This window comes from Prorops nasuta, unplaced genomic scaffold (assembly GCF_024137725.1).
Source record: "Prorops nasuta isolate Cenicafe-Biocafe unplaced genomic scaffold, Cenicafe_Pnas_1.2 PNAS00023, whole genome shotgun sequence".
Classification (NCBI taxonomy): domain Eukaryota; kingdom Metazoa; phylum Arthropoda; class Insecta; order Hymenoptera; family Bethylidae; genus Prorops; species Prorops nasuta.
This window is the reverse complement of record NW_027116820.1, coordinates 2,192,111-2,204,441: the sequence shown is the minus strand read 5'-3', so window position 1 is coordinate 2,204,441 and position 12,331 is coordinate 2,192,111.

The following is a 12,331-nucleotide window of genomic DNA, read 5'->3' as shown; positions in this document are numbered from 1 at the left end:
CCTGAGTGTTCTGTGGTGGGACGTGAGTTAGTATAAAAAGGGTTGAGCATTTAGTCTGACATTTCAGTTATTCCAAACTCTTCAAGCGTTTAATTTGTATACCCAGAACGAAGTGTAAGGCATAGAGAAGGCTCTTTCAATTGATATTATGAAGCTAGTCCAGGCGGCTGAAGAGATGAAGAGAAAAGGCTTTGAGGGCCCCTACTTCAAGGATGGTGAGTTAGGAAAAGATTTTTCTTTGTGTGTATTTATCGTTTTTGTGTTTTATGTTTATATTAAAAAAAAATTTTCAGTTGTGTGTGTAGGCTTTAAAGATTACATTAGGAGTCAGAGGGCTAAAAGGAGGGAGGAGATCAAGGAATGGGAAGAACAATGTGAAAGGGGTTATCGCTGTTTCCAATTGGATTTCGACTTCTTTGGCATCCGATGGATGCAATCCCAACATATGGTGCGGTTAAATCCTCAATTTGTGAATATGCGGGATGAAGAAATTTGGTTGAAGAAAAGGGATGTTATTGGACATTATAGAATGTTGTGTCGTTTTTTGTAAAAAAAAAATTTTTTTTTTTTTGTGTGCTTTTCTGAATTTTATATCTATAATTCTTTGTAATTCTAATGTAAGTGTATTATGACGAATATGTAATGTTTGATTTAAAAATTTGTCTATTTCATTAAAGGATATAATCTAACTTGACTTTGTTCGTTACTGTTTTCTTCTCTAAGGCGTTCCTCTTGTATAATAGTTCCGTTATTTCTCCCTTCATTGTTGATAAATAGGACGGGAACGGTTGGTATCGCTTGTACTTCATTATTTGGGATATTAGCTTCGACATCCGTGCTGTTTTGCGTGTATGTTATTGCTCTGAATCCTCGTCTGAGATGAAGTAATAAATTCGTGATAGAGTCCCAGACAGCGCCGACTAAATAAATGCTCCATCCATAGACAGCGTGAAGCGCATATCCATGAATAAATGTATCGATGACGAATTTTGCGATTTTTGCTAGCACCCAGATTCCCATTAGTACTGAACTAACGTTTCCGAATCTTTCGAATATATTGAATATTTTGCTCCAAACTTCTTTTATTGATGTAGTTAGAGCGGTTTTGTCCAGCAGGGTATTTAATTGCAGTCCGTGATTTTCCGTGTGATGGCCCGTTGCTTCTCTTGCGATAGTATTAAGGACAGTAGGTTTTTCGAGTGGGAACATCATGACCTCTTTTAATTGGCTAATATCTTTATCGGTGTAAATACCTCCTGCTGCTAGATTTATGGGTGCTTCGTAGGTCCAGTTGATATTGAGATTTGCGGCTATTACTTCCGGGGGAATAGCTCTGTGTACCTCAGGTGATAATTTTATCCATTGGTCGTTGATGTAGTACATTGGTGCAACTATTTTATTGCATTCAATTTTATTTCCTGTGTGAATCAGGATTCTAGTTACAGGTGTCATGAATAAACTGTGATTACCACGAAAGACTGGTAACTCTTGATAGCACTCTGTAGTTTCTCTCACAGTCACTTCGACTGGGAGGCACTTTGCTATGTGGACTGATTCTCCTGCTCTATATGACATATATCCTTTTACTTTCATGAAAGAATAAGCAAAATCGGCAGGACGCAGGGATTGTGTACTGAGTTCTGATTTTAATAGTCTGTTGCTCAACTCGCAGTGTTTGACGGCTACTTCATTATATAGTTTTATAATTTGATGTCTCATGTGTCTTTCTAGGAAGATTAGTTTTGAGTTTAGGTATACGAAAATGTCTAGGTTTCTGGGGTCATATTGGAGGTTATGGAAGAATCTGTGTGGTCCGGATCCATCTACAACGAATAATTTTGGGTGTTCTGTTCTAGTGATCTGGTATCCACATATTTCCTCTAGGCCACGGCTCGCTAAAGCGAAGCTTACGGCTTCTGTTGCTGCGGAAAAGACTGTTTCTTTCTTTTCTCTATCAGTTGTTTTGTTTGCGGGTCCTTCGTATAGAATTGAAAAGGTTTTAATATTACAGGTAGTCGTTTTGATTTCCCAGTATGTATTTCCTCCTTCCGAATCTAGACATGCTCCGGAGGAAAAATCGCATCTAATTCCTGAGCGTAGGATTACCTCGTCTCTGTCCAATTTTACTGATGTTTGATAATCCATTAGTGTTATTTTGATATGTCCGAAAGCTACTACGTTATTCCATGAGCCATAATAATCTGAATAGTGTTCTCCTGCGCAAGTTCCATCGTTAGTGAGGGAACCTGCTAGGGTGATCGGTCGAATTGTTGTTTGATTTATTGCTAGTTGGTCAAATGAGGATCTTCTTGTTGAGAATGACCTGGTGTGATGCATTCTTAAGCATTCATCTCTTCCTATTTCTTCTATGTATTCGATCATACCTCCGCCTACTGCTGAGACGTGCGAGTACATACCGCAGTGCATGACCGTTCTTAAGATTTCTATTTTGCATTGTTTGACATGTATAGAGTCGAAATCTCTAATTTGAAGTAGTTGGATTGCAGTGTCGACAATTTCGGCATCTTCGATGGGTTTCTCGCATTCCTTTATATGGATCGTGTCTAGAGTAGTTATATTAATTGACGGCATTCCACAGTCGTATGCGATAAATCCGTATACGGTCGGGTGGTTTGTAAGAAATAAAAATATCCATATCATAGTTGATGGGTTCATGATCTGGAACAATTAGAGTAAAAAGGAATTTTTTATTTTAGTTTTCAGGAAAAAATGCTAATTTTGCTCTATCACAATGAATTAATTTTCTTCTATTTTTATCTAATTCTATTTCTATATTGTTGGTTTCTGGGAATACTTTTGTGATAGGGTATGGTCCTTTGTAATTATCATCTAACTTTCCAGTTTTATGATCTTTAATTAAATATATGTGTTGTCCGATTTTAAATTGTACTGGGTGTATTGTTTTGTCATAATAAACCTTGGATTTTTCTTTAGCTTTTTCTAGATGTAATCTTGCTGAATTCTGAATATCGCTAATAGTTTTTACTTTGTTTTTAATGAAATCATCATATGTTATATTGCTATCTAGTGGATCTAATTGTGAAGGTATTCTAGCGGTATGTCCAAAGACAAGTTCGTGCGGGGTGAACCTAGTACCTTCGTGTACACTTGTGTTATATGAAAATGTAGCCATATTTAATAATTCGTCCCAGTTCTGTTTGTCAACGTAATGTTTAAGATAATCAATTAATACTTGATGACTTCTTTCTAAAGAACCATTTGATTGCGGGTGAAAAGCTGTCGTTTTTAACTGTTTGATTTTTAATAGTTTCGAGAGTTGAGTCATAATATTGCCGATAAAAGCTGCACCTTGATCGGTTAAAATCGCTTTGGGGCATCCAAATTTGGTTATTATGTTGTTAACAAAAGCTGTCGCTATTTCTTCTGCTGTAGCCTTTACTAAGGGTATAGCGAAGCTGTATTTAGTTAATAGGTCTTGCATCGTCAAAATGTATTTGAATCCATTTTTCGAAACTTCTAAAGGTCCAACTATGTCTAAAGATAGTTTTTCAAATGCTTGTGTGGGTGTATCGGTGATAACCATAGGTTGTTTTGTTTTGATCCTTAGTAATTTCTTTCTTTGGCAACTAGTACAAGTTTTAATGAAATTTTCGATATCCTTTTTTATATTATCCCAATAATATCTTTTACGAATTCTATTGTATGTTTTACTTATTCCTTTATGTCCTCCAACTGGTGAAGAATGATTTTCTTCGATGATGGATTTTCTCAAGTCCATAGGTGGTATAGTTATCTTTTCCTTACAGATTGTTATTGAAATTTGTGTGTTGGAAAATGTTTCGTTAATAATTGTTTCTATTCTGTTCCATGCTTGGTCGTTAAAGATATCTATATTTTTGGTTGTTCTAGCGGAAAATAAATTCAATTTTAGCATGATATTTTTTAAATTTTCGAATGCTTTGTAAAAGTTGTTTTCAATGAGATTTGCAGTATCTTCTTCCATTACAGATAGTATAAAAACTTTATATTTGTTTATTTTAGCTATTTTAACTTCACCGATCGGGAAGTTGGTAAATAAATCTTGAGGGAATTCTATGTTTTGGCTTGTGTTGAGTAAAGTGCCGTTCGTTTTTGCTAAACCAATGATATTATCCTTTTTCATTAGTAGGTTATCTTGAGTATATACTACATGATTTGTTATTTGATTTGAATTGTTGTCTAGTATTGCCTTATCGGAATTTATATTTGTTTGACTAAAGGTAGTTATTTCGTTTGTAGAATTTTTTGAATTGATTGTATCTCGAGTATTACTGAGGCTTGAAAAATTTAAAGGTAAAAGAGTGTCCTTTTGTACTATAAGAGAAGGTTCTTTACTAGTGGTTTTATTGGTTCTAGGTATGGTACCTGTATGTATATTGTTTTGTGTTTGGCTAATATTCGCATTGGGAACGCTATCGGTTTTTACTGAGTCTAACGGTTCCTTGGCAGGTAAATTTTCGTCTGATATCTCGCTGTCTGAGATACCTTTTTCGTTCACTGGTAAGATTTCCTTCTGTATGTTTGGGATTTTCTTTGCGGGTGATTTGTATGGTTTGTAGGATTTGTGCAACATGTACATTTAGATAATGGTTTTCTTTGGCGTGTGGATTTTCTAATCGGTCTTTCCGTGTTTTCTATCTTGTTTTCTTTCTTCTGTGTCGAACTGCTTGTCGGAATAGGTATTACTATTAAGGGTATTTTATCTGTGGTGCTTACGATATTAGTATCTATTTTTGGATTATCTGTAGTATTTGAGTTTATCGAATTTTTATTTTCTTCTAAAAATATTATTTCAGGTTCTTGTTGAGGAATTGTTGATTCGTTTATCGATAAAGGAGGTGGTGAATCTAAAAATGGTGTGCTAGCTAGAACTTTCGGTCTTTGTCTTTGAGGTAGTGAGGGTGTGATTCCAGCTATGGATGTTGTTCTTTTTCTGGAATGTTTAGTTTCTGTGTCGGTTTTTTGTTCATCTTTCGTTGATTCTGAGTCTGAGCTACTTTCTTGGTTATTTAATAAGGATTTTCTATTATTGGGTGAGTGTTGTTCGGATGTGGAGGAAGAGAGATTTCCTCCAGATGAAGACGAGCTAATTATCTTACTTAGCGATTGCACTCGTGCTTGCATTTCTTCGAGGTTTTTTATTAAGTTGTTTATTTCTATTTCTGGCGCAGTGAGTGTGTTTGTTTTATCTGTAGATTTGTACGGTATATATTTGTTCGAAAAACGTTTCTTCGTAAATTTGCGTGTTTTAAGAGGACTTTTGGTTAGTTTATTATTATGATTGTCTGACGAGTCCGTCTGCATTTCGGATACATCGCCATCGCAGTTGTTTGGTTTTATTTCTATTTCCATATTCTCAGGAGTATTTTGGCTTGATTTGGAATTTTCCGTGTAGTTTTCCCGTGTGTCTACATTTTTACTGGTTTGTTTTATTGTTTCAAGAACTTCCCTGATACTATTTTCCATTTCTATGTCTTCTATTTCTAGGTTTTCTTTGGAGTTTTCTTCTATAATTGAAAGTTGTCTAGACTTATTGTTACTGTTGTTTTCTTTGTCATCCTTAGAGATTACTTCATTTTGTTGGCCAACATTGGTTTCTTCTCTATTTGGAATTACGAAGTTTGAAAGATTTTCTCCAGCATAGGGGGTATATTTTTGTTTATAAGTACTTTGCTTCCTTTTGTTAACCTTTTGATCCAATGTAAGTTTATTTATCGGTTTCGCGTATCTATTAGTATTCTCAGTTGACGAAGTAGGTTGATCAGGCCTAGTATCGCTATTTGATTGAATTTTACTTCTAGATCGCGTCATGATCATATCTCTTACATCGGTTGTTGGTTTTTCTTTGATCACCTTTTTGGGTGCCTCATCGGAATCTGAGGAAGATCGCAAACGAGCGAGTGTTCGTGTCATTATCCCATTAGTATCGGGTCTCCATTTGAATTTAATTGGGAAGATTACTGCGGAGTTTCCTTGAATTGGGTTTCTGGATAAAGCGTCCGCATTCGCGTTGACTCTACCTGCTTTATATTGTATCTTAAATTCAAATTCCCTAAGTCTTTCTCTCCATCGCATTACCCGTGAGGTTGGATCATTCATTGAATTTATCCATACCAAAGGTCTGTGATCAGTAATGAGTAAAAACTCCCTACCATAGAGATACGGTCTAAAGGTTTTTAAAGCGAATACAGTAGCAAGCATTTCCTTTTCGGTAGTCGAATAGTTCTTTTCGTGTTTATTTAATACTCTTGAGGCATAGGCGATTGGTTTATCTTCGCCTATTTTTCCTTGTGATAATATTGCGCCTAAAGCGAAACCCGAAGCATCTGTCGTGACTATAAATTGTTTATTGAAGTCTGGATATTGTAGTATTGGTGCTTCACAAAGCTTCTTTTTAAGGATTTCAAAAGCATCTTGATGTTTAGCGGTCCATTCGAATTTACTATTTTTTCCTGTTAAATCAGATAATGGTTTTGCTATTGCTGCGAAGTCTAAGATAAATCTTCTGTAATATCCCGCAAGTCCTAGGAATTCTCTCACATTCTTCTGTTTTTTAGGTACAGGAAATTTCATTACGGCTTCTATTTTTGAGGGATTTGGTTTCACACCTTCGGCGGTTATTAAATGTCCGAGATACTTTACTTCTGTTCTAAGGAATTCGGATTTGTCAATTTGTAAAGTTAAATTTGCAGTTTTAAGACGTTCAGCTAATTTTCCAAACTTAATAGCATGTTCTTCGAGTGACCTGGCGTAAATGACTATATCGTCCATATAAACAAACAATTCGTTTCCTTGAAGGCCTCTGAGAACTAAATCCATAAGTCTTTGAAAGGTCGCCGGTGCGTTTTTTAAACCAAATGGCATTCTGTTGAATTCATAGTGTCCGTTAGGTGTCGTAAACGCAGTCTTTTCTTTGTCGTCGGGGTGCATTCTAATTTGATGAAATCCCGAGGCTAAATCGAATATTGAAAAATATTTCGCTCCTCCGAGCTGATCTAGAATGTCGTGAATTAAAGGTATCGGATATGCATCGCCTATTGTTTTGTCATTAAGTTTTCTGTAATCGATTACTAATCTCCAGCGTTTGTTTCCTTGCGAATCTGGGTTTTTGGGTACTATCCATAAAGGTGAATTGTAAGGTGAAACAGATGGTTCAATAATATCCATTTTAATGAGGTCTGCTACTTGCTTTTGTACTTCCGCGCTTTGTGTAGGAGGGTATCTATATTGTCTAGTGTTTACGGGTATTTTGTCTTTAGTGAGGATTTTATGCGTGCTAACGTTAGTTGCTTGTAAAGGTTCGTTGGGTAAATGGAATATGTGATTGTAATCGCTAACTAAATTAATTACATGTACTTTTTCCTCATCGTTCAAATGATCTAATCGTAAGAGTTTTAAAATTTTCTCAGTTCTATTCATTGTAGAATCTTCTTGAGACAAGTTATCCTCTCCTTGATTATTTTCATCTTCGCTTGAGTCAAAAGGATATAATGGTATTATAGGTACGTCTATCTCAATATCATTTTCTAGTGTATTAACAGCGTATAGTAAAGCTTTCCCGCTTTCGTTTTTTACTAAGGCTTTACCTAAATATATTCCTTCTTTTATATCTATTTGAGGAACGTATCCTTCATTTAAGTTCGAGTTTTCTGTTCTAACGTACATAAGAGTCTTATGTCTTCCCTTTAGTAAAATCTTTTCTCTACCATTAAAAGGAAATTTTTTATTACCCAGGATTAAGTATTTACCCTTGAAATCTATGTGTCCATTTTGTTCGTAAAACATATTATCCCCAATGATTCCATCGAATTCCAACGGAAAATCATTATTTACTACGTGGAATTTGATAAAATGATTGTCCAGTTTAATTTCGATTAAACCTAAAGTTTTAGGCTTATCTGTTTTTGATACACCGTGTAACTCATAAATGATTGTGGAGTCTATTGATTCTGGGTGTTCTAATTGATTTAGTTTAATTAAGCTTAACTCTGATCCTGTGTCTATCAGGAAATTTGCGTTTGAATTTATAAAATTTTTTGAATAAAGCGTTACTGAAGGTGGTTTAAAATTTTTAGAAGTTAAGTTTAATTCACAGTAAGCAGAGAAAAAATTTTCGGGATCTTTAGGTAAGTAAAATCTTACTCTCCCTTTTCTCCTTTCCCGTCCGGAGTTGTTGGTCGAGAAGGTCTTTTGTCGTTTCCCGAATTTTGATTTCTTGAGTTTGGATTGTTTCTTCTATTATTTCTACTGTTATTTGCTTGACGTTTCCTACATTCTTCTATTACATGCCCTAGTTTTTTACAATATCTACATTCGCGTCTTGTCCTGCTATTTGATCTCGATCTATTATTATAATTATTTCTATTGATTTTATTTTTCGGATTAAACCAGCATTTTTCCGAACTGTGATTATCCTTTTTGCAGAATTCGCATGCATTTCTAGCGCTCTTATTTTCTGGATTCAACCAACATTCGTGAGAACTATGGTTTGTTTTATGGCAATAATCGCAAGTATTGTCCGCTATCATTTTACTGAGGTTAGTTTTTATTGAATAGCATTCAGCTGCATCGTTTAATTGACTGTTTTGTCTATGAGCGACTTTAACTGTATCGGCCACGAGAGTTTCTAATGAAGAATATGATTCTTTTAAATGTACTCTAATGTTGGTAGGCAACATAGCGTAATATTTCTCTACACAAATTTGTTCAACTAAAGCATCCGTTGTAGCAATTTTATCTTTAATGATTAAGGCTTTAATTTTTTGATTCAAGTTCTTAATATTTCTACCAGAAGCAGAAACTAGAGTTTCAGTAATGGGACCAAGATTACACAATTTTTTTATTAAGAGAGAAATATAGGGTTGTTTATAGTATACATCTTCCAGATATTGTTTAAATTCGTCTATTGTGAAAAATTCTTCGTTATTAAGTAGAGCCTGTACTTCGTCAGAGCATTTGTTAATAGCTGTTAGTATTAGTTCTTGTTCCGAAATGTGGTTTGAATAGAACTTTAATCCGCTAACTTTATCTAGGAAAATGTTCAAGGGACAAACAGAAGAGGTTGCGTTAAATCTAGGGATGTTTCTCCAATACGAATCTAAACTTGCTTGGATTTGACTAGTGTCTATCGATCTTGAAAAAACAGTATTGGAACCCGAAACAGAGCTAGTTTCCATTGGTGCTGGATTTGTCGTCATTATTTTGCTTATTATTTCAACGACTTACGATTTAGCGGTTTCACGCAGTGATGAATAGAAGATGGTGTAGTGGATGACTTTCTTCGTACGTCGAGTTGTCGTGAAGTTGGTAGTATGATGTAGGCTGAGTTTTCAAGTAGTGTTTCTTGATTGTTGATTGAAGTTCAATTTTTCTGCTTACTTCCTGGTTTTCCAAATCGTCGATGTTGTCCTCCGATTGATGATTCCAAAACGGTATCCCACCGCTGCCACCAAAAATCGAGGTTGTTACGTCCTGAAGAAGGCTGCCTGGTTGGATCTTCTTTATCCCTCTGGGTGCGTTCTCATGGGCGTAGACTCACGATTTTGCCCTCTTTAGGTAAAGAGGTTTGTTGATATTTAGTAGATTCGGGTTACCGTCTTTCTCACTATGCGTGATAGGAATCGAGATGGTAGCTGATTGATGAGATTTGTTGATAGTTTTTATGTTGATTTATTGATTGCTCGTACAATGATTTATACACTGATTGAATGTTACTAGCTGATAGTAAGTTCAGTAATTGACTTTCGTTGAACTCCGCGATTCGAATGCGCAAGACTTATTCTCTGAAGATTGAATTCCGTCGTCACGAAATTACAAGCAGAGCTAAGAATACGAGATTCTAACACAGGAGCAACAATTAACGTGTGTACGAACGAAAATGACGTAAAAGAAGAAGAACGTCTAAGGGTTGTCCGGGGTTTTTAAAGGAGCGTCCCTTATCTGAGAGGAAAAGAAGGGGTCCAGCGTCGCTTTTCTGGACCAATCGAATCTTGATTTTTGGAACTAGGAGTAGGGAAGGCTAGGAGATGTTTTCTAGATTGAGAGTAACCTGATTACGTCACTGGGAGATTTTTGTAGGATGTTACGTAGCTGAGAAAAGAGAAACTCGGGGAAAACTCATCTGCGCTGCAGATGTGTTTTTCCGGTACTTGAAAAGGTCGAGAGGGAAAAAAGGTTGCAGTTTTATTGCTTTGTTTTTGACGATTTAGGTAGAAAAGGGACGTTAAGACGCTTTCCGTGCGACGAAAGTTTCTTCTTTATGTGTGGAATAATATTCTAAATAAAATCTAAATTCTAATGAATTCAATGTCTACCAGCCATTATTATTAATTATTGAGGTTAACATATGAGCTCATAGGTGGTGCTGTTGCGGCTTTGGTCGGCACGTAACATTGGCAGCATCGAGATCCATGCAAAAAGTGACGTCACTTGAAGATAATATGAGTTAGGATTAGATAATTCATGCTCAGTATTATCTTTTGAGTATTTTATGAATAATCAGCTGTGAAAGGGCAATATAAAAGTTCCAATTTGTTGCATAGAAGTGCACATGCTATTGTCAGTGTAAAGTGTAATCATACGCAAGCTATGATGATCAAATATCAGATGATTATTTCGTATATCATATGAAACTATCATTGTTTTGCTTTAAAAGAGATTGATTCTTTGTGTTTTATACGTTACAGATTGCTTCCTGAATTTTAATATATAGAAAGCGAATAAGTTTTTTCACACGGATAGTACCTAAACATTGGTTATGCAATGGATCTTTGTTATTGCTGCATGTGCGGTTGCTCAATATGGATGATGCATTATGACAAGCTGTTATAGTACTTACGAGTAAACTGGGTTAAAGCTATTTTAGAAGGTATGCATCGGAAGGACCAAAGGTGCTATATGTTTTTCCAGTACTGTTTAGGATCATTTTCGTAAAGATTTATACTTGTATAACTTGTTTATTTTCAGTTAATATTTTGCAATGACGGGCTGTAGTTTGTCAAACATTTAAAATGAGGAGAGAGAAGAAAAGTTTGGATACATCTATGCAGTTTCTGGATCTGGTTAGTTAGTTATATTTTTAATCTTATATTAATACATTAATTTCTTAAAATCTATCATTATAGTAATATTTAATTTTTTATTGTAGTTGTTACAGTAGAAAAGATGTCTGGTTCAACCATATACGAGCTGGTACGAATAGGTTATTACGAATTAATAAAAGAGATTATTGGTTTAGGTGATATGGCTACCATTCAAGAAACAATATATTTTTGGTAACTATGAGTCAATCTTTTTTAAAAACTCTTAACATACCTAAATATGTATTTATTTATTACAGGTTTTCAAGGAAACCAGTGCTCAGAACAGGAGAGCCCTTGTCTGTTGAATTTTGGCCTGGTATTCTTGGCAGTATCTTCAATGGTATTCAGTGTACACTGAAAGACATTAAACTGAGCTCAGTAGCTCCATTTATATTTCAAAGGATTTTAACGCGCCTTGCTTATCCCATACTATACATCCTGGGAATTCAATCCATCAAATGATGAAAGTAGCAGCAATGTCACTGGTGTTGAATTGTTTGGAACTATTCATGAGAACACACTGGTAAAGTAGAGGATGTGTCATCTCCTGCAGTAAGATTAATTCACTCGGATCATTTCAAAAGTCATTTGATTCTACAGTATGATGGCCCTCAGCAATTTAAGAATGTCCTGGTTCATTTTAAAGATGCTAGATAAATGAAGGAGAGTGAGAGAAAACTTACTCCATTACAAATTTCTAATTTAACTTTATGTTTTCCTAATGCTTAGCTTCAAACGCATCTTTCAATTTTACATAAGGTCACTGTTTCTTATCCTTAAAATAAGTTTATAAAAAACAATACTGGGCCTCGTGTATCTGTTTATATACAATAAAGTTGGGACAGACATCTTTGAACATTATTTCACCTAGATTACAATCGTATATTTCACGTTGCTGGAAAATTTTGCACGCAAAGATGGAACAATCTATAAATAGCAAAAGACATGTCGGAAAATGTTACAACTTATTCTTGGGTCGTTTAAAAGTTTAGAATTAATAGTTTTGGCGTTCTCTTATCTGAGAGGCACTCGGGTATATATATATAAATTACGTATGTTATGTAAACAAAAAAATCTATATTTGTATATATAATTGAACAGTACAATCTTTAAAGCTTTCTATTCTTGAAGCTTCGCTTGTAAAGGTAACATGAAATCGTAGCATATTTTTTTAGCAGAAATAGCAATCGAGGGGAATAAACGATTATTGTATTATATACATGTGTGCG